Source organism: Geotrypetes seraphini, chromosome 9 (genome assembly GCF_902459505.1).
Source record: "Geotrypetes seraphini chromosome 9, aGeoSer1.1, whole genome shotgun sequence".
NCBI lineage: Eukaryota > Metazoa > Chordata > Amphibia > Gymnophiona > Dermophiidae > Geotrypetes > Geotrypetes seraphini.
In genome coordinates this window covers 145,765,541-145,785,009 of record NC_047092.1, presented here as the reverse complement: position 1 = coordinate 145,785,009, position 19,469 = coordinate 145,765,541, and the positions used below count along the sequence as shown (strand labels likewise).

The 19,469-nt window shown below is 40.5% G+C and overlaps 1 protein-coding gene across 1 annotated transcript in view; it reads left to right on the top strand.

Moving 5' to 3' along the window:
• The window catches only part of CUL3 (cullin 3), a 215,332-nt gene that overhangs the window by 150,426 nt on the left and 45,437 nt on the right, over positions 1–19,469 (top strand). The window lies entirely within an intron of this gene.

The following is a 19,469-nucleotide window of genomic DNA, read 5'->3' as shown; positions in this document are numbered from 1 at the left end:
TGCCTGGCACCTCCATTATATGCAGATCTCTCTCATGCATATTTATTAGGGCTATCCAGAAAACCTGTCTGGCCTGGTGGTCCTCCAGGACAGGGTTGGGAACCACTGGTCTAGAGAAAGGTGACCACCAAAAGTCTCATGGAATGAACATATATGGCAAAAATATTTAAATACTTTATAGGTACAATTAATGACAACAAACAACCCTTTTCAGAGAAAAGAACTTTCTGGAACAAGAGGTCATATGTGCATCCAAGGAGGTGGGCTCAAGAGAACTATCAAACAGTGTTTCTTCCTAGAAAGGGTGGTGGAGACAGCTGCTGTGTTAAAGAAAGTTGGATATAAGCAGCACAGGAGGATACATAGATGCAAAGAAGTAAAGGGGTCATCTGGGGTCTATAGCTCTGCACCATGAATGAAATTCTAAAACCCATCTTGTCTGTCCTCTCCTTATCTGTCGTCATTTTCAATGTGACAAAATAAATAACTGTCTAAAAATACACATTAAAATAGTAAATATAAGGAGCACAAAACATCATAAAAACATTGTTACTGTACAGATTTCAAATATTTAATAAACCAATGCAACTCATGAAAGGTTCAATTAACATTTTTTTAAAACAAACCTAATAAATTCAAGAAAGCACAGCTACTTACCGTTAACAGGTGTTATCCAGGAACAGCAGTCAGATATTCTCACATGTGGGTGACGTCATCCATGGAACCCCGGTACGGACACTTTAAAAGTGCATCGCCAGTTGCTAAGTTTTCAGAAAGTTTGCGATAGCCCGCACCACTCATGCGTGAGTGCCTTCCCGCCCGACTTAGGTACGCGGCTCCTCAGTTTAGTAAGCCACCTAAGAAGCCAACCAGGGGAGGTGGATAGGTTATAAGAATATCTGCCTGCTGTCCCTGGATAACACCTGTTACGGTAAGTAACTGTGCTTTATCCCAGGACAAGCAGGCAGCCTATTCTGACGTGGGTGACCTCCAAGCTAACCAGAATGAGATGGTGGGAGTGTTGGCCTTTTAGGAAAATAAATTATCCCAGGACAAGCAGGCAGCATATTCTCAACATATGGGTGACGTCAACCACGGAGCCCCGATGTGGACAGCTTGACAAGTAGACTTGCTTGAAGAACTTTTAGAAAGTTTGCAACTGCTGCACTGTGCATGCGCGAGTGCCTTCCTGCCCGACGTAGGGCGCGCGTCTCCTCAGCGTGTCCTCGGTTCTAAGTTTTCCGCAGAGCTGAGAAGCCCTCATTTCAAGGCTCTGCATGAGAGTTAGTTCTTAACACGTGCCTTCCCTACACCGCAGCTCATATTTTTTTTTTTAATGCTTTTTAATGCTTTTAATGTGTACACGTGTCAAAAAAACCTGAATTTATTGTTTTTTTGGTCGTGTCATGGCGGGGCCTACACCGCGGCCTCATCCTGTGGGCTTCGATTTGGCCATGGCTGTTTTTCATTCCATGTCCCGTCCGGTCACGGGGTTCAAGAAGTGTAGCCGGTGTCAACGCGTAATCTCTATCACTGACCCATATAAGTGGTGTATTCAGTGTTTAGGACCTGACCATTGTCCGGAGTCATGCGCCCGCTGTGCTAACTTCAAAATCGGGCCCTTAAACAACGTTGTGTTCAAATTGAAAATATTTTCCTCCAGCCAAATCCTCGATCCTGATTGCGATCTCGACCTCGATTGTGTCAGCTCCTGCCACGTCCCTGCTTCCTGCAGTCCAGCCTGAGCACTCAGCAGTATTACAAGGAGTCCTGGAGAGTGCCTCGAGGTCAATCTGAACATTGTATACAAGGAGCCGAGTCCTTGCAAGTGTCTTGACTTCGATCTTCAACTTCCAGTCCTACCTCACAACATAAGGCATTGCCTTCTTCGAGGCACAGGGCGAGGACACCTCAACATTCCTCATCGAGGCTGGATTCGACTTGATCAATGCCCCGTTCTTCGAGGCATAATTCATCTCCACACCATCTGTTGAGACATTCGTCTAGACCAGTGCGGCTCGTCTAGAGCAGGGGTACCCAACCTGCTTCCCTTCTCCGTAAAGAGGACGCTGAAGCACCGGGCCGACCAAACTTTGCCACCCGGATGTCAATTCTGACATCGGAGAGGAAGTTCTGGGCCAGCCAATCGCTGTCTGGCTGGCCCGGAACTTCCTCTCTGACGTTATACTTCAGGTGGGCAAAGGTGGTCGACCTGGCGCTTCAGCATCCTCTTTATGGGGAAGGGAAGCAGGGAGAGCTCAGGACTCGGCGGTGGTCTGTTCCCCGATGGCGGCAGCCTATTCCCCGGTGGCGGTCTGTTCCCCAATGGCAGTGGCTTGGGGGAAGGCATGGAAAAAGAAAGAAAGGGGGGCAGGGAGACAGAGACAGACAGAAAGGGGGCATGGAGAGATAAAGACAGACATACAGAAAGAAAGGGGGCATGGAGAGAGAAAGAAAGAAAAAGTTGGGGGAGGAAATGAGATCTGGAGGAGAGGAAGCATACAGGAGACTGAAAGAAGGGAAGAAATATTGGATGCACAGTCAGAAGAATAAAGTGCAACCAGAAACTGATGAAATTACTAAACAACAAAGGTAGGAAAAATGATTTTATTTTCAATTTAGTGATCAAAATGTGTCCGTTTTGAGAATTTATATCTGCTGTCTATATTTTGCACTATGGCCCCCCTTTTACTAAACCGCAATAGCGGTTTTTAGCACAGGGAGCCTATGAGCAACTCCTCAAATAGATCTCTGCATCTCCCCACAACAACAAGCTGCCTCAGTTTTGCTCCAGGATACACTCTCCTCACCGCCTGGAGGCAGATGCCTTTCTTCTGGAATGGACGAACAAATTTCTGTATACGTTTCCTCCATTCCCTCTAATTCTCAAGACATTCGTCAAACTCAAACACGAACATGCCACCATGATTCTGATAGCTCCTCAGTGACCCAGTCAACCATGGTTCTCCCTTCTACTTCAACTCAGCAGCAGGGAGCCACTATTTCTACCAGTTTTTCCGTCTCTGCTTACACAGAGTCAGGGTTCTCTGCTTCATCCCAACCTGCAGTCTTTGCACCTGACAGCTTGGTACCTTTCAACGTAACTGCCAACCTACATTTTTCTCAATCTGTAGCAGACATTTTAGAAGCTTCCAGAAAACCTACCACTAGACAATGTTACAACCAAAAATGGACTAGGTTTTCTACTTGGTGCGTTCTTCATCAAAAGGAGCCTCAGTCTACCTTCTTGTCTTCAGTTCTGGATTACCTGTTTCATTTATCTCAATCAGGCTTCAAATCAACATCCATTAGAGTCCATCTCCGTGCAATTGCTGATTCCATCAGCCCCTAGAGGGGAAACCACTCTGCTCATCCTGTGGTTTCCCGATTTATGAAAGGACTTTTCAATGTCAAACCACCTCTCAAACCGCCTCCAGTGATTTGGGATCTTAATGTGGTTCTTGCTAGATTGAATGAGCCTCCCTTTGAACCAATGTCTATGGCTCATCTGAAATATCTCATTTGGAAAGTGGTTTTTCTCATTGCTCTCACATTTGCTCGCAGAGTCAGTGAGCTACAAGCTTTAGTAGCAGATCCTCTTTTCACAGTATTCCATCATGACAAGGTGGTCCTCCGTACTCATCCTAAATTCTTACCAAAAGTTATTTCAGAATTTCATCTCAATCAATCCATTGTTTTTTCCAAAGCCTTATTCTCACCCAGGAGAAACAGCTCTTCATACTCTAGACTGCAAGCATGCTTTGGCTTTCTACTTACAAAGGAACTAAGCCACATAGCTCTTCTCCTCAACTTTTTGTCTCCTTCGATTCAAACAGGTTGGGACATCCAGTGTCTAAGCGAACCATCTCCAACTGGTTGGCTGCTTTCATCTCATTCTGCTATGCTCAGGCTAGACTGCATCTAGAGGGTCGAGTTACAACCCATAAAGTTAGAGCCATGGTGGCATCTGTAGCTTTCCTTAGATCTACTCCTATTGAGGAAATCTGCAAAGCTGCCACTTGGTCTTCGGTTCATACATTCACCTCTTATTATTGTCTGGATTCTTTTTCCAGACGGGATGACCACTTTGGCCAGACAGTTTTACAAAATTTATTCTCCTGAATTGCCAACACTCCCACCATCCCATTTTGTTTAGCTTGGAGGTCACCCATATGTTGAGGATATGCTGCCTGCTTGTCCTGGGATAAAGCACAGTTACTTACCGTAACAGGTGTTATCCAGGGACAGCTGGCAGATATTTTCACAACCCACCCACCTCCCCAGGTTGGCTTCTTGGCTAGCTCTATGAACTGAGGAGATGCGCGTCCTACATTGGGGCGGGAAGGCACTCGTGCATGTGCGGTGCAGCAGTAACAAACTTTCTAAAAGTTCTTCAAACAAATCTGCTTGTCAGGCTGTCCACATCAGGACTCCATGGTTGACGTCACCCATATGTTGAGAATATCTGCCTGCTGTCCCTAGATAACACCTGTTACGGTAAGTAACTATGCTTTTTGTAATACTGACTGGCCGAAATGCCCATTCCGTTTGGAAAAAGATTCCAGACAGTAATGTGAGGTGAATGTATGAACCAAATAGCAGATCGTAGATAGTAGATCGGAGGAAAGCTACAGAAGTTGCCATAGTTCTAACTCTATGGACTGTGACACGACTCTCCAGTTGCAGCCCAGCCTGAGCATAACAGAACAATATACAAGAAGCCAACCATTTGGAAATTGTTCTCTTCGAAACAGGATGCCCCAACTTGTTAGGATCAAAGGAGACAAAACATTGAGGAGATGTTCTATGAGCCTTTGTCCTGCTGAGATTATAGGCCAAAGCTCACTTGAAATCCAGAGTATGAAGAGCTGTTTCTCCTGAGTGAGTGACGACTTTTGGCAGAAACTTTGGATGTGTGCGAAGTACCACTTTGTCATGTTGGAACACTGAATGGTGGATCTGCCACTAATGCATAAGTAAGTGAAATGAGTAAAATAACTTTCCGTGTAAAGTACTTGAGATGAGCCATAGACATTAGTTCAAATGGAGGCTTCATCAACCTAGTAAAAATTACATTGAGGTCCCAGACCACTGGAGGTGGCTTGAGAGGTGGTTTAACATTGAAAAGACCTTTCATAAATCTGGAAACCAGAGGATGAACAGTTAAGAGGTTTACCTTCAACTGGTTGGTGAAAAGCTGTAATAGCGCTGAGATGGACTCTAATAGATGTAGACTTGAGTCCTGAGTGCAACAAATGAAGGAGGTAATCCAAGACTAGTGAAACTGAAATGGATGTTGGATCATAATGATGAAAAAGACACCAGGAGGAAAACCGAGTCCACTTCTGCTGATAGCATTTCTGAGTGGCAGGTTTCCTGGAGGCTTCTAGAATAAGTCAAACAGGATGAGAATAGTGAAGATCAGTTGGATTTAGCCTGAGAGATACCAAGCTGTGAGGTGTAACGACTGAAGGCTGGGGTGTAGAAGTGCACCTTGACTCTGCGTAAGAAGAGATGGAAATATCAGCAAAGGCATTGGCTCCCTGGCACTGAGCTGAAGTAGAAGAAGAACCAAGGCTGCTTGGGCCACTAAGGAGCTATGAGAATTATGGTGGCTGACTCCTGCTTGACTTTGATAAGAGTCTTTAGAATGAAAGGAGTAGGGCGGAAACGCGTAGAGAAACTTGCATGTCCAATCCAGCAGAAGCGCATCCGCCTTCAGACGGTGAGTAAAGTCTAGAACAGAACTGGGGCAACTTGTGAGGAGATGCAAACAAGACCACATGAGGAGTGCCCCACTAAGCAAAGATGGGATGGAGAACTGCAGTGTTGCGCGTCCATTTGTGAGGCTGAAGAATTCTGCTGAGCTTGTCTGCTAAGTAATTCTGTTCCCCCTGAATGTAGACTGCTCTCAGGTAGACGTTCCAAGCAGTTGCCCAAAGCCAAATCTTTTGAGCTTCCTGGCAAAGAAGGAGAGATCCTGTGCCTCCTTTCTTGTTGATATAGTAAATTGCTACTTGATTGTCCGTGCGAAGCAAGAGGACTTGATTATCTATGAGATACTGGAAAGCTTTGAGAGCATAGTAAATTGCTCTGAGTTCCAGAAGATTGATATGGAACTTCTGCTCTCTGGTGGACCAATGACCTTGAGTCTGAAGACCATCCAGGTGTGCCCCCCCAGGCATAAGTTGACATATCCGTGGTTAATACTTTATGGTGAGGAGGCATATTAAAAGATGACCTCTGGCGAGATTGAATGAAATCATCCACCACTGAAGCGTCCGTTGAAGAGATGAGGTTACAGAAATGTGTTGCAAGAGGGGATCGGTCCACCTGAGGCAACTGTGGGGCCAGAGACCATTGAGGCATTCTGAGATGGAGCCTCGCCAGAGAAATCACATAGAAGCCATGTGGCCCAGAAGAACCATCATTCTGGCCGAAATGGACTGGAGCTGGACAGAGCTGAAGTAAAGTGTTCTGATGATCCTGTGGAAGGAACGCTGTCAACTGAGTGGTATCAAGAAGAGCCCCAATAAACTGAAGTCTTTGAGACGGACGAAGCTGTGACTTGGGAAAGGTTGATCTCGAAACCCAAGTTCTGAAGAAACCAGATGGTGCGATTTGTCGCAAGAATGCCATCTTGAAATGAAGGGACTTTTATGAGTTAGTCGTCCAGATAGGGAAAGACTTGAAGACCCTGAGACCTCAAGGCCACTGCAGCAACAACCAAGCAAATGGTGAAGACTCTGGGAGAAGATGATGGAAGGCTGAATGGTAGGACCTTGTATTGGTAGTAGTGATGTGCAACTTGAAATATGAGATATTTCCTGGAAGCTGGGTGAATTGGGATATGAATGTAGGCTTCCTTGAGATCCAGAGAGAATAGCCAATCGTTGTGAGCCAAGAGAGGATATATAGTGGCTAGAGATAGCATACAAAACTTCTCTTTGACCAAAAGTTTGTTGAGGGCTCTGAAATCTAAAATCGGTCAGAGACTCCTGTCTCCTTCGCTACTAGAAAATAGCATGAGTAAAACCCTTGGTTTTGTTGATCTACAGGAACTTCTTTGATGGCATTGAGGAGAAGGAAATGAACCTCCTGAAGAAGAGAGGATTGGCAAGGGTTGAAAGCAGACTCTCTTGGAGGATGATCCGGAGGGATGGTAATGAAATGTAGAGAGTAACCCGCCCGAATGATTTGTAGAACCCAGAGATCGGAGGTGATGAGCTCCTAACAATGGAAATAAAGCTGAAGGTGATCCCCGATTGGCTGAGGGAGAGGCTGAAGAAAAGGGATTGTAACTATGCTCTCAAGCAACAGGTCAAAAAGACTGAGTTGACTTCGCAGGAGCAGCAGGTTGGGCCTTGGGAGGACGTTGCTGCTTTTGTTTTTTCTGCTGAGCCCTTATTGGAACAGAGACTTTTGCTGAAAAATGTCTCTGATAAGAAAGGAAGCAGGTCTGAAAGATCTCGATGACGAGGATTTAGACTTAGGTTTAACTCATGAGCCATGAGTTTATTGGGTTTCAATATCTGTAGAGTTACCAAAAAGTTTATCCCCTAAGCAAGGGACGTTGGCCATTCTGTCCTGCAGGTTCAAGCCAAGAACCCCCTAAGCCTAACAAATACCAACTGAGTACCCCGCCCCATAATAATAATGCTGGTTATACAACTAGATCTCACTGCAGCATTTGACCTGGAGACCATGACATTCTACTACAAATACTAGAAACAATAGGAATCACAGGTAAAGGTGCACACATGGTTTCAAGGATTCCTACAATCCAGGACTTACAGAGTAAAAACACTTTATCCCCAACACTCTTCAATCTCTACATTGCATCCCTCGGCACATGCCTAGACAAATTAGGCTTAACTTCTTATAGCTATGCAGACAACATCACCATCCTCCTTCCTTTTGATCAACCAACACCCTCCATGACAGACACACTACATAGAACACTAGAAACAGTGGCAACATGGATGAAAGAACACAAACTAAAAACTGAACCCAGACAAAACAAAATTTATACTTCTCAAAAAAAAACAAAACCCCAACCATAACAAACTTAGTAATAAACTCAATCGCATACCCCATTCAACCCACCCTAAGACTTCTGGAAGTGTTGATAGACAGAGGCTGTACCATGCAACCACAAATCAACAAAACAATACAGAAATCATTCGCGGTCAATGCAAAACTTAAGGCAAATTCAAAAATTCTTCAACAGAAAACAATTCCAGCTCATGGTCCAATCCCTAGTCCTAGGACTTCTAGATTACTGCAACATCCTCTATCTCCCCTGCTCCGCAGTCATGATAAAACTACTAAAACAGTACAAAACACAGCCCTGAGACTGATCTATTCGCTGAAGAAATACAACCATATCACCACCGTATACCTCAACTCTCACTGGCTCCCAGTACAAGCAAGAATACTATTCAAATTTTACTGGCTACTATTTAAGAGCCATGAATGGAGACAGCCCAGCTTATATGAACAACCGCCTTATCCAAACTACCACAACCAGGCAAAGGAGAACCCAAACACCATTCAGGCACCCCCAATCAGAGGCGTCAAAACACAAAAAAATGTACAGATGTCCTACTGGCCACGCAGGCAGCGAAACTAGACCGCCAACTATCCAATCTCTACTGACCACGGACACCAGACTACAAAACTTATCAGGGGGAGCTTGTTACTGACCTGGAGGGACATCGGAGGAGACTTTTTGGATGCCCCCAAGTCTCCTGCAGCAGCGGTTCGTTATCCTCCCCGACCTAGCTGCAGGCATTGACAGAGACGGGACCCCTGACATCATCGGGTCCGTCTTCCAAGTATTCCAAGTTTATTAAAAGATTTGATTAATCGCCTATACCAGGTTTCTAGGCGATGTACATCATCATTACAGAGTTAGGGTAAAAATACATATTTTGAATCAACTTAAAAGCAAGTCAAAAATAGCCTAAAACAGCACGTAACATTGACTAAACATACACAGGAAATACAATAAAAACCATACCGTGATGTCTTCAACTGTTTAATAGAGCAGCTGCTGAGCACATGGCTATCTTGGTGCAGCCTTGTTACTGACCTGGAGGGACATCGGAGGAGATCTATTTGGCTGTCCCCAAGTCTCCTGCAGCAGCGGTTCGTTTTCTCCCCAACCTAGCTGGCAGGCATGGACAGAGACGGACCCCTGACATCATCGGGTCCATCTCCAACTGTTTAAAGAGCAGCCGCTCTTTGTGAGGAACTTGGGGACCAGTTTCAGCTACTTCTCCCGACACTAACCTCTCCAGTACTGGCCCAGTCTGATCCTAACACTACCAGATCTTCTGGTGCTGTCTATGTTCCATCAGTGCGTTCCAAGAATCCATTAAAGAAATAGTGCAAGAACACCGAGCGCACTTTTTAAAACCCATCAGCAGGCGTGACATCGGGAACACCACCTCAGCCAAATTGAACTCGATGGTTGAGATGTGGCTAAAGGCCCCACCAGGAAAAAAAACTGTGGATGGCTAAAAAAGAAAAAAAAAAATACCACTTAGTTTTTAAATATTCCTTCAAAGAAAAGAAGAAAGAAAAAGGTAGAAAAAGAACGCGAAAGTGGGAAGGCTAGTGACAAAAACGAAGACCATTAGGAAACGCGACTTCAATGCTCGGCGGAAAAAACAGAACTGAGGAGCCGTGCACCTACGTCGGGCGGGAAGGCACTTGCGCATGGTGCGGGTTATCGCAAACTTTCTGAAATCTTAAGTGTGATGCACTTTTAAAGTGTCCATACAGGGGCTTCATGGATGGCGTCACATGTGAGAATATGCTGCCTGCTTGTCCTGGGATAATTATATTTTTCTGGCTCCTAAAAGTTTTGACTTTCTAAATATTTTTCGTCCCCTGTCAGCAATATGAGAGTGAAATTTGAGTTTTGTGCAAGATGGGATCAGTATCTTAGTATCCTACACCTTCAGTTCTGAAACACACCCTGCACACAGAGAAACTCCCTTTATTAGCTGGTGTTCAGCAAAAGTAGGATAGTTCCTATTTTATAATTCCCTTTCCAATAATACATTCATATTATGGTATCACAATATCAGGCACTTCATGAAGTAAGCAAGCTGCAAAAAGATGCTCAGAATTTGTACAGCAAACTTGTATTACAGCAAACTCTCAAGATTCAAACTGCAACATATGAAAAATAAGCTGGGATGAGAATATCAGTACGTCTGTTGGAAAACAGGACTGTTCTAGATCTCTTAACAGAAAAAGTACCACATATTAGAAATGCATGAAACTAAACTGGAGAAGCAGAGACTGAAACACATTTCAGTCTCCATGTTTATGTTGACCAGTCAGTGCTCCAAAGCCCCACCTCCAGTCCCTGCTCTCCCATCCCCATCTTCTTCCAGTCCCATTTTCCACTCCTGCTTTACCCCCAAAATCTCCCGGTCCCCACATGCTTCCACTGAGTCCTTATCTAAACTTCCATTTCCCATGTCTGATTTTCCCCTCAATTGTCATCACCCACTCTAGTTCAAGTCCTTTTCCTTTCCTTGCTTGAATTTCTATTCAGCTGTTCACCCAGTTCCCCATTCTCATTAAATTTCCTAGTCCCTCCCCAACTTCCTCCTCACATTGTTTCCTGCTTTTATCTTCCCATCTAACGTGCTTTGTCCCAAGTAGGTATTTTGCCTCTCCAGTCTTCTCTCTTTTTCACTGCAGCATATGTCCTTCTAAACTTCATTCTATTACGTCCCTTCCAGATTCAGTACACTAGGTGTTCAATCCCTTCCTGCAATCTAGGAGTTGCAGAAATCCAAACACTTTTCTGAGCATATGCTCCTCCCACCTCAGAGAGAGAGTTAGAGCCTCCTGTAGTTTTTAGTTTCTGCAAACAATCCATGCAGAAGTCTTTTGGATTTGCTCCGCATCCTTTTCTTATTTTTTCACTTAAAAGTTGGCTTTTTGGTGGCTTGACTGCCTTGAGGCCTCTTTACGGTGGTCCTCTGTCGGAGAAAAGGATGCAGTCCTGCGGAGCCAGACTGCTGTTTCACTGAGAAACTTCGATGGATCTATGGAGCCAGCATGCTATGTGTCACCCTTCCTGAACTCAGGGTCCTTTTCCCAGGAAGTTCAATTGCCTGCTGACCTTGTCAGGGGTTTAAGCGCAGGCTATATGCGTCCTGAGAAAAACTCCTGGGTTTCAGGGTGCAGGCTGCATTTCCCGCCTCTGGTCACATGGAGAGGATCTGTGGGCGTGGAGGTTCAGTCGGTGTCCGTCTAACTGGCAGTCTGAAGATCTTCAAGTCTGGTAAATTTGGAGCTATTCTGAGGCAGAAAATCCTTTTCCTCCAGCTGCAGTGAAAAGAGCTGACAGGCAAGGCACTTCAATGACTGTGAGTACACCTCCATTATTTCCTATGGGAACTTTGAGGGTGGTCTGTGAGACTCTCCAAAACTCATTTTTGAGAGTTTCTGAGGGTAGGGTTCAGGTCTCCCACCACTCCAAATTGCTATTTTGTTTATTTTTGCCGTTTTTGGCGCAAATTTGCCGGCGGTGGCCATTTAGATTATTGATCTTTTTTCCAAAGTTTTTTATTTCTGCCTTAAATCACCTCAATTTGGTTTATAAATAGTTTGGGATGGACTCCCCAGCCCCTAATCTATTGAATGTATACATTGATTGTGCCGAATTGGCGCCGGATCAGTGACTGTGTGCCACTTGCTGCAGCACGCTGGGAAGAGGAAGGGAGCTTCAGGTTTCAGTTCCTCAAGGGCTGAGTCTGTGATTTCAAGAAAAAAATCCCGCCCAGAGTCTGTTTTGGAGTCTGACACCAGACACTGGCATTACGAGTCTGGGGCCTCTTATGGTGCGGAGTGAGCACCTCAGCAGGGCTCTACAGTGGACAAGGTGTAAATTTTCACCAGACCTTTTTTTGGCTTCTCTGGAAAGTTTATTCTTCGGACCCAGCTCATTGGACACAGCCAGCGAGTGCATCGGTTTCTTCTGAACCAGTTGCACCAGTGGCAGAGATCCCTTTTTAGGAGCCCTCTCATCTGGCTATGGCAGAGTTCGATTGCATTATGCCATACAGATATTATGCCACTTTTGTCTCTTGCCACTGCTTTTATTTTGGATCCGGCTGATACACTTGTCCAAAATTTGGTTGCAGAGGTTCTGAAAGAGCAAAAAATTGGAATCTACTCTTTCCATGTTACAGTGTCTGGTCATGGACCGTTCTCATCCCATCCCATCCCATCCACAGCTTCTTGGTCTGGTTATAGAACAATAGGATGCCCAGGCTGCGCTTTCTGGCTCTCTCCAGCTATGTCTAAACTTTATCCGCTGGCTCCTGCTTTTCAGCAGTTTAGAGCAATCTAAGGTAGATTCCATCATGGCGTAGGATATCCGGCACACGGATCTCTCGAGTGATGGAGGAGTAGTGTTTGAGGACTCCCAGGTTCGCAGAGTGGATATTCCATTTTTTTTTTTTAACTGACAAAACTTTTTGAAGTGGCTTCTTCAGGCTTCAAGACGGCAGCAACCTCCTTTACGGCGCATGCCTGTCGCATGAGATTGTGCAGGGTACCCTCTGTGGAAGTGGATGTCTTTCCCTAGCTAGTACTGGATAGTGTGGATTATGTGGCGTATGCCCTTTTTTTATCTCATTTGAGATCTTACCACTTATGCAGTGTCTGCATGCCTGCCTCTTTGGATCCATCCTTGGGCTGGGGACTCTGCCTCCAAGGTCACTTTAAGCAGACTTCCTTTTAAGGGTCAGCATTTTTTGGAGGAAATGTTTGGATGATCTCATGGCTGGTGTTGCTGATCACCGCCCTAACTCTCTCCCTGTGAACAAGTCTCACCGATCTTTGGATGGGGCTGGTAGTAATTTTCATCCCTCTTGCCATTTTCTTTTTTTTTTTTTTTTTTTGCGTTCAATCAAATGTTTTTGTTTTTTTTAATCTTTATTCCTTTTTATTTCTTTCAACAAGTGTACAATATTATTACAATTAATTCACATAACTCACTTGACATTCTTAAACAATATTATTATACATGTTTTAATATCCCCCATCCACCTCCCATCCCTTCCCATATCAACAAAATATTTCGTCCAAACTTATACATACTTATACATCCCTCTTTCATAATACAATTAATCTTACATTAAATCTGTCCCTCCCCCCACCCTTTCTTCCTCAAACTCTTTATTCATTTTATTATACAAAGTAATGCACAACAATATATATCTCATCATAGTACATATATCCCCTTATATTTCATAACAACATATTTCCAATAAATTTACCCTCTTTCCTTTTCTATTCATACCTATATACCATGTTTCTTATATCCATTAATCAGTTGAAATATACCGCTAGCTAACTAAATTATCCTATCCCCCCCACCCCACCCCATTTTTATAAATTATCCTCTAAGGAAAAAGAATAAATCTTAATCATTATAATAATCAATTAATGGCCTCCACACCTCTTGAAACCTTTTAAAATACCCCCTTTGTACTGCAAGAAATCTTTCCATCTTGTACATATGACAAACTGAGTTCCACCAGAAACTACAATTCAGTCTAGAACAGTCTTTCCAATTAGTTGTTATTTGCTGAATTCCCACACCAGTAAGAATCATCAATAATTTATTGTTTGCTGCAGATATTTGGCATTTGGCCCTCATACACATTCCAAAAACCACTGTGTCATAGGATAATGCCACATGACTCTCCATCAATATGTTGACTTGATCCAGATTGATATCCAAAATGCCTGAATATATGGACAATAAAATAAAAGATGGTCTAAAGTTCCAACTTCAATTTTACAATGCCAGCATCTATTAGACTTAGAGCAATCTAATTTTTGTAATCTAGTAGGGGTCCAGAATGCTCTATGCAACAAAAAGAACCATGTTTGCCTAATAGATGCTGACATCGTACCTTTAATTCTCCAAGACCAAATACGTGGCCATTGAGATGCATTAATCTGATGCTTAATCTCAATGCTCCAAATATCTCTTAATCCATTTTTAGGCTTCTTATTCAAATAATTAGATATAATTTTATACCACTTTGCGGCCTGATGACCCAGAAAATCTGCCTGGAAACATAAGAATTCTAAGCTGTAATGATCATTTAAAGATTTCCATTCAGGGAACCCCACCTGAATAGCCTGCTTCAATTGCAACCACTTAAAACTTTGTTTTTTTATTCAGACCATATTTATGTTGCAATTGTGAAAATTCAAGCATCTTACCATTATCAATTATTTCCGTTAATGATCTTATACCTGCTTTAATCCAATCTTTCCAGACAACCTTAAACCCGCCTATTTGTATCTTGGAGTTTACCCAAATAGTCTGTTGTTTCGATTTTAAAATAGAATCAGTAGTTAATTTGTCTATAAACCTTAATGTTTTCCAAGTATCCATTAATACTCTATTGTCCTTACGTATTCTAGGCACTTTTATACCAAGCAAAAGATCAAGCCTAAGTGGAAAGATAAGTGATCTCTCCATCTTTAACCACTCTGGTAATTGTTCCAAAAGCTCTGGGAGGACCCAATACATACCTTGGCGCATGATATAGGCTTGATGATACCTATAAAAATTGGGAAAATTTACCCCACCCTCCTCAATTGGTCTTTGCAAAGACACTAAAGCCACTCTTGCAATTTTACCTAGCCAAATAAATTTAACCAGAATACTATTTAATTTTTTATAGAAAGACCCCTGAAAAAACACTGGTATCATTCCCAATTGATAGCAAACCACAGGCAAAATCATCATTTTAACAGTTTGAACTCTTCCCCACCAGGACAAATGTAAAGGATTCCATTGCTCACACATCTCTGTTACTTTTTGTAATAAAATTTTTTGATTTATTCTCATTGTCTCTTCGAGTGTTTTATTCAACCAAATACCTAAGTACTTTATTCCATCCTCTTTCCATATAAAAGGGAAAGAATCAAATATACCTTTTGTACAATGCACATTTAAAGGTAAAATCTCTGATTTAGTCCAATTTATTTTGTATCCTGAGAATTTTCCAAATGTATCTATTACCTTCAGTAGACATGGAATTGTTGTTTCCGGATTCCTCAAATGAAGCAAGATGTCATCTGCATAAGCAGATACTTTATATTCCACTCCAGCACATGGAATACCCTGTATGTCCTTTGCCTGTCGAATAGCTAATAATAAGGGTTCAAGAACTATATCAAAGAGCAAAGGAGATAATGGACAACCTTGTCTAACTCCCCTCTGCAACTTAAAAGCATCTGAAATATTATTATTTATATATAAGCGAGCAGTTGGGGAGCTATACAGTGTTTGAATCATTTGTATAAATCCGGATCCAATACCAAACCACTCCATAGCTTGATACATGAAATTCCATTCTACACGATCAAAAGCCTTTTCAGCATCTAGTGATACCGAAAAAAGCCGGATCATTAATTTGTTTTGTTAAATAATACATCTGAAATGCCAGTCTAGTATTATTAGAAGAGTGTCTCTGAGCAACAAATCCAGTTTGATTCATTCCTATTATATGTGGAAGAGCTTTAGCCAATCTTAATGCTAAAATCTTAGCTAATAATTTACCATCTACATTATTAAAGATATAGGCCTGTAATTTGACACCAATGTTGGATCTTTATTTGGCTTTGGCAAAACATAGTTAAAGATTCTGCCATAGTGCCTGATATACAACCTTTATTCAGTTGATCCTGATATAATTTTAATAAATATGGTAATAGGGAAATTTGAAATTCTTTATAAAACTCTACTGTAAATCCATCTCCACCTGGAGCGGTCCCAACTCTAAGGGATTTCAATGCCATTTGTAACTCTTTTAATGATATAGGTTTATCTAAAACTTCCTTTTATATGATCAGGAACCTTAGGACCTTCAATTAAACTCAAAAAATCCAACCCATCTTTCTCTTTATTTAAATAAGACTCCGAAGAATACAGTGACTTATAATATTTTAAAAATTGTTTTAATATATTTCCAATTTGAGATGTGAATTGCCTAACTCATCCTTAATTATGTTTATTTTTTCCTTCCTTTTCTTTGCTTTTAAATAATTTGCCAATAATCTTCCAGCCTTATTTGCACTACCATAATATACCGCTTGTTGAGCAAAAATATCTTTCCTTACTAACCCAGAGGAAATTTCATTATATTCACATTTTTTTTTTAACAATATTTGAAATGTCTCCTGTTCCCATTTATTAACCAATTTTAATTCCAAATTTTTAATTTCTTTTTCCAAATTTACATATTGCTTTCTTAGCTGTTTCTTGTTATATGCAGAATATGATATAATTTGTCCTCTCATAGTTGCTTTGAAAGCATCCCATAAAATTCCAATCGACATTTCCTCTAAATCATTAAGTAAAAAATATTCATTAATTTTAGTTTGAAATTCTGTGCAAAATTTAGAATCAGCAAGCAATGCATTATCAAACCTCCATATCGGTTTAGAATTATCTTGATCTATTAAATTAACTTCTATCCACACACCACCATGATCAGATAATTATTATTGGTTCTATGTCAGCTTTTACAACTTTCTGTACTATCTGATCTGAAACAAAAATATAATCAATTCTTGAAAATGATTGATGAACATGTGAACAAAATGTAAATTCCCGATCATTAAAATGAAGAATACGCCATATATCTTTTAAATTACATGATTGTATCAAATTATCTAACCCCATTGAATTTCATAATTCTACTTGGTTTTTTATCCATTATTGGATCTATAACAGCATTGAAGTCCCCAGCCACCACTAAATTAGTAGTAGCCAGTGGTAAAATTAATTGTTGTAGAGACTTAAAGAATTCACTTTGATTCGAATTAGGGCATATACATTTAACAACGCCATTGTATTATTGCCCATGCTCATGTCAACAAGTACCCATCTTCCTAGAGGATCTGCCTTAATCATTATAAACGTTGCTGGACATTTTTTATTTATCAATATTGCTACTCCTGCCTTCTTTTTTATCACTGGTGCAAATAAACATTGTTTTATCCAATTATCTGACAGCTTCATAGACTCTATCTCAGACAAATGTGTCTCCTGCAGAAAACATATATCTATATTCTGTTGTTTGATATATGGCATTACCTTTTTCCTTTTTACTGGGTGATTCAGGCCATTAACATTTAAAGAAAATATTTTGAAAGTCATTACACAAATAAAAATTAATATCTAAGAATCTCCACTTCAATATCATATTATACTCTTTTTCCTTATATCCATACTGTAAATTATCTCGGTCCCCTTCCCCCCAACACCTCCCTATCTCTCTATCAACATATTTCCCCCAATTCACAAAATCTTTAATAAATACTATACCAACATCTCTTCCTCCCATTCCCCTCCCTACTCCCTCCCTTCCCCCCCCCAATTAATAATGCAAACTTGGAAACGCTCATATATAATCAGGTGACAAAAAGCTCCCTTCAGGCTCTGCCATATACATCATTTATCACTCTTAATAAGCTACATTATATAATATAATATCTTTCAAATAATCTACTAAGTTCAAATTTCATTTTTTTTTTTTTATGTTTTTTTTTTTTTTTTTTTTTTTTTTTTTTTTATTTCTTCCCCTCCTTCCCCTTTTTTTTTTATTTTTTTTTTTTTTTTTTTTTTTTCCCTCCCCCTCATTCCACCCTTTTTCCTCCATTCCCTTTTCTTCTTCCACCCTCACTCCCCTCCCCACTTATCCTTAAATTATAAAACATCTATAATTCAGAATCTTTCCCTCACATGCCCAAGAAACTCATTTTCTTATACCAATATCTTTTAATATTAAATTGAATTTACTACAAATAAATAAATCAATATTATTGTATTCCTGTGAAAACAATTACATGTTAATAAATTATTCAATTTTCTAATTGCATACCCCCTTTAATTAATCTAAAATCACCTCTTAACCTTAAACATTAAAGGTGATATTAAAATATATCATTATATATCATAAATAAACAATTTCATCAATCTTCCGCTTTGTGTAGAAAAACTCTCCAAGCATATTCAGCTTCTCCCCATCTCTTCAATTCTTCATGTCTTTATATCAGCTGCTTGTTTTAACTAATTCATCACTATTATGCATCCATTTTTATCGTTCATTCCCTTTTTTTTTTCATAAAATCCCTAAAACAGTTTCAGTTCCTTTAATATATTATAGTCATATAAAAGTCTGAATAAATCCAACCACACTTTCAGTTTCATTATATTTAAATTGTCATCTATGTTTCTACAGAGTATTCATACACTGAAGAGTCAATCCAAAAGAAATCTGATGTTCTTTGCTTTACAGTCAATCATAGTGAAATTATTCTTAAATCCTGTTCAGATACTGCTTTATCCTTTACATCTCATACTTTCCTTGATCTTTTCTTTCACTTCTTTCTAAGTCACTTCTTCTTCCAAACAACTTGCATTTTTTTATAATAAGTTTATATTCTCTTTAAAATTTAGGATTTATCTGCAATCAGGCTTCTGTCTCCTTCATATTTCCAAATTCTTTTCCTTTTTAGCGCAAGTTCAAGTAATCATCCAATACAATTCTTTTTCTGTTTAAAACCACCTCTTTTCCTGTAAAGTGTCCTATGCATTTAAGGAAATCTCCATCATCTACCGCCCTTTCCTTAATCTTTGAAATCATGAGTGTTTCCATTAATATAAAGTGCTCTTTGACCTCAGCTAGACTATATTCAATTCTAAAGTGTCAAGAATGTTATAAAGCTGACATCAATATATTCCAGCACTTCAAAAAGAGTCTATAGCAGGATCCTATAAATTGCTGTTTATTGCCTGGGAACATCAATATCAGATAAAGGGCTGGAAATGTTACTTAAAACTGCCCTAACTTCTGTAGGGAGTCTAATTTCAACAATTAGAGCCAGTCATTCTTAGTTTATATTTAACTTTTAATATCCACCTCAATCAGAGACATCAGAATGTTCATTCACATTAATATCCCTGAGATTCATAGCATGTGGAATGATGTCATCATAGAATCCTTGCATCCACATCCTTCCATTCAGTTCCATCAGTAATTCAAATCTGTTCCATTTTTAACTGTAACTCCCAAAGTCCAATTCTCCATAAAATATCTATATCAGAAACCAATCAAAACAAATAAAAATCAATGAAGAGAGGAAAAAAAAAAAAAAAAAAAACATTCTCAGAATTCAAAGTATTTCTTACTCCAATCCTTCTGTTAAATTCTAGTCTCAGTTTATGTATTCATAGGCTGTTCACATTGCTCTAAGAATTCTTTTAATTTCAAAGGATCATCAAAGTTTGAGTTTTATTTGCAAAAGTGACCCTCATAATAGCTGGGTACATTAAACCGTACCTTGCTCCAATCGCTCTAAGCTGTGGTCTCAATTCAAGCAATTTTTTCCTTTTTTGAGCTGTT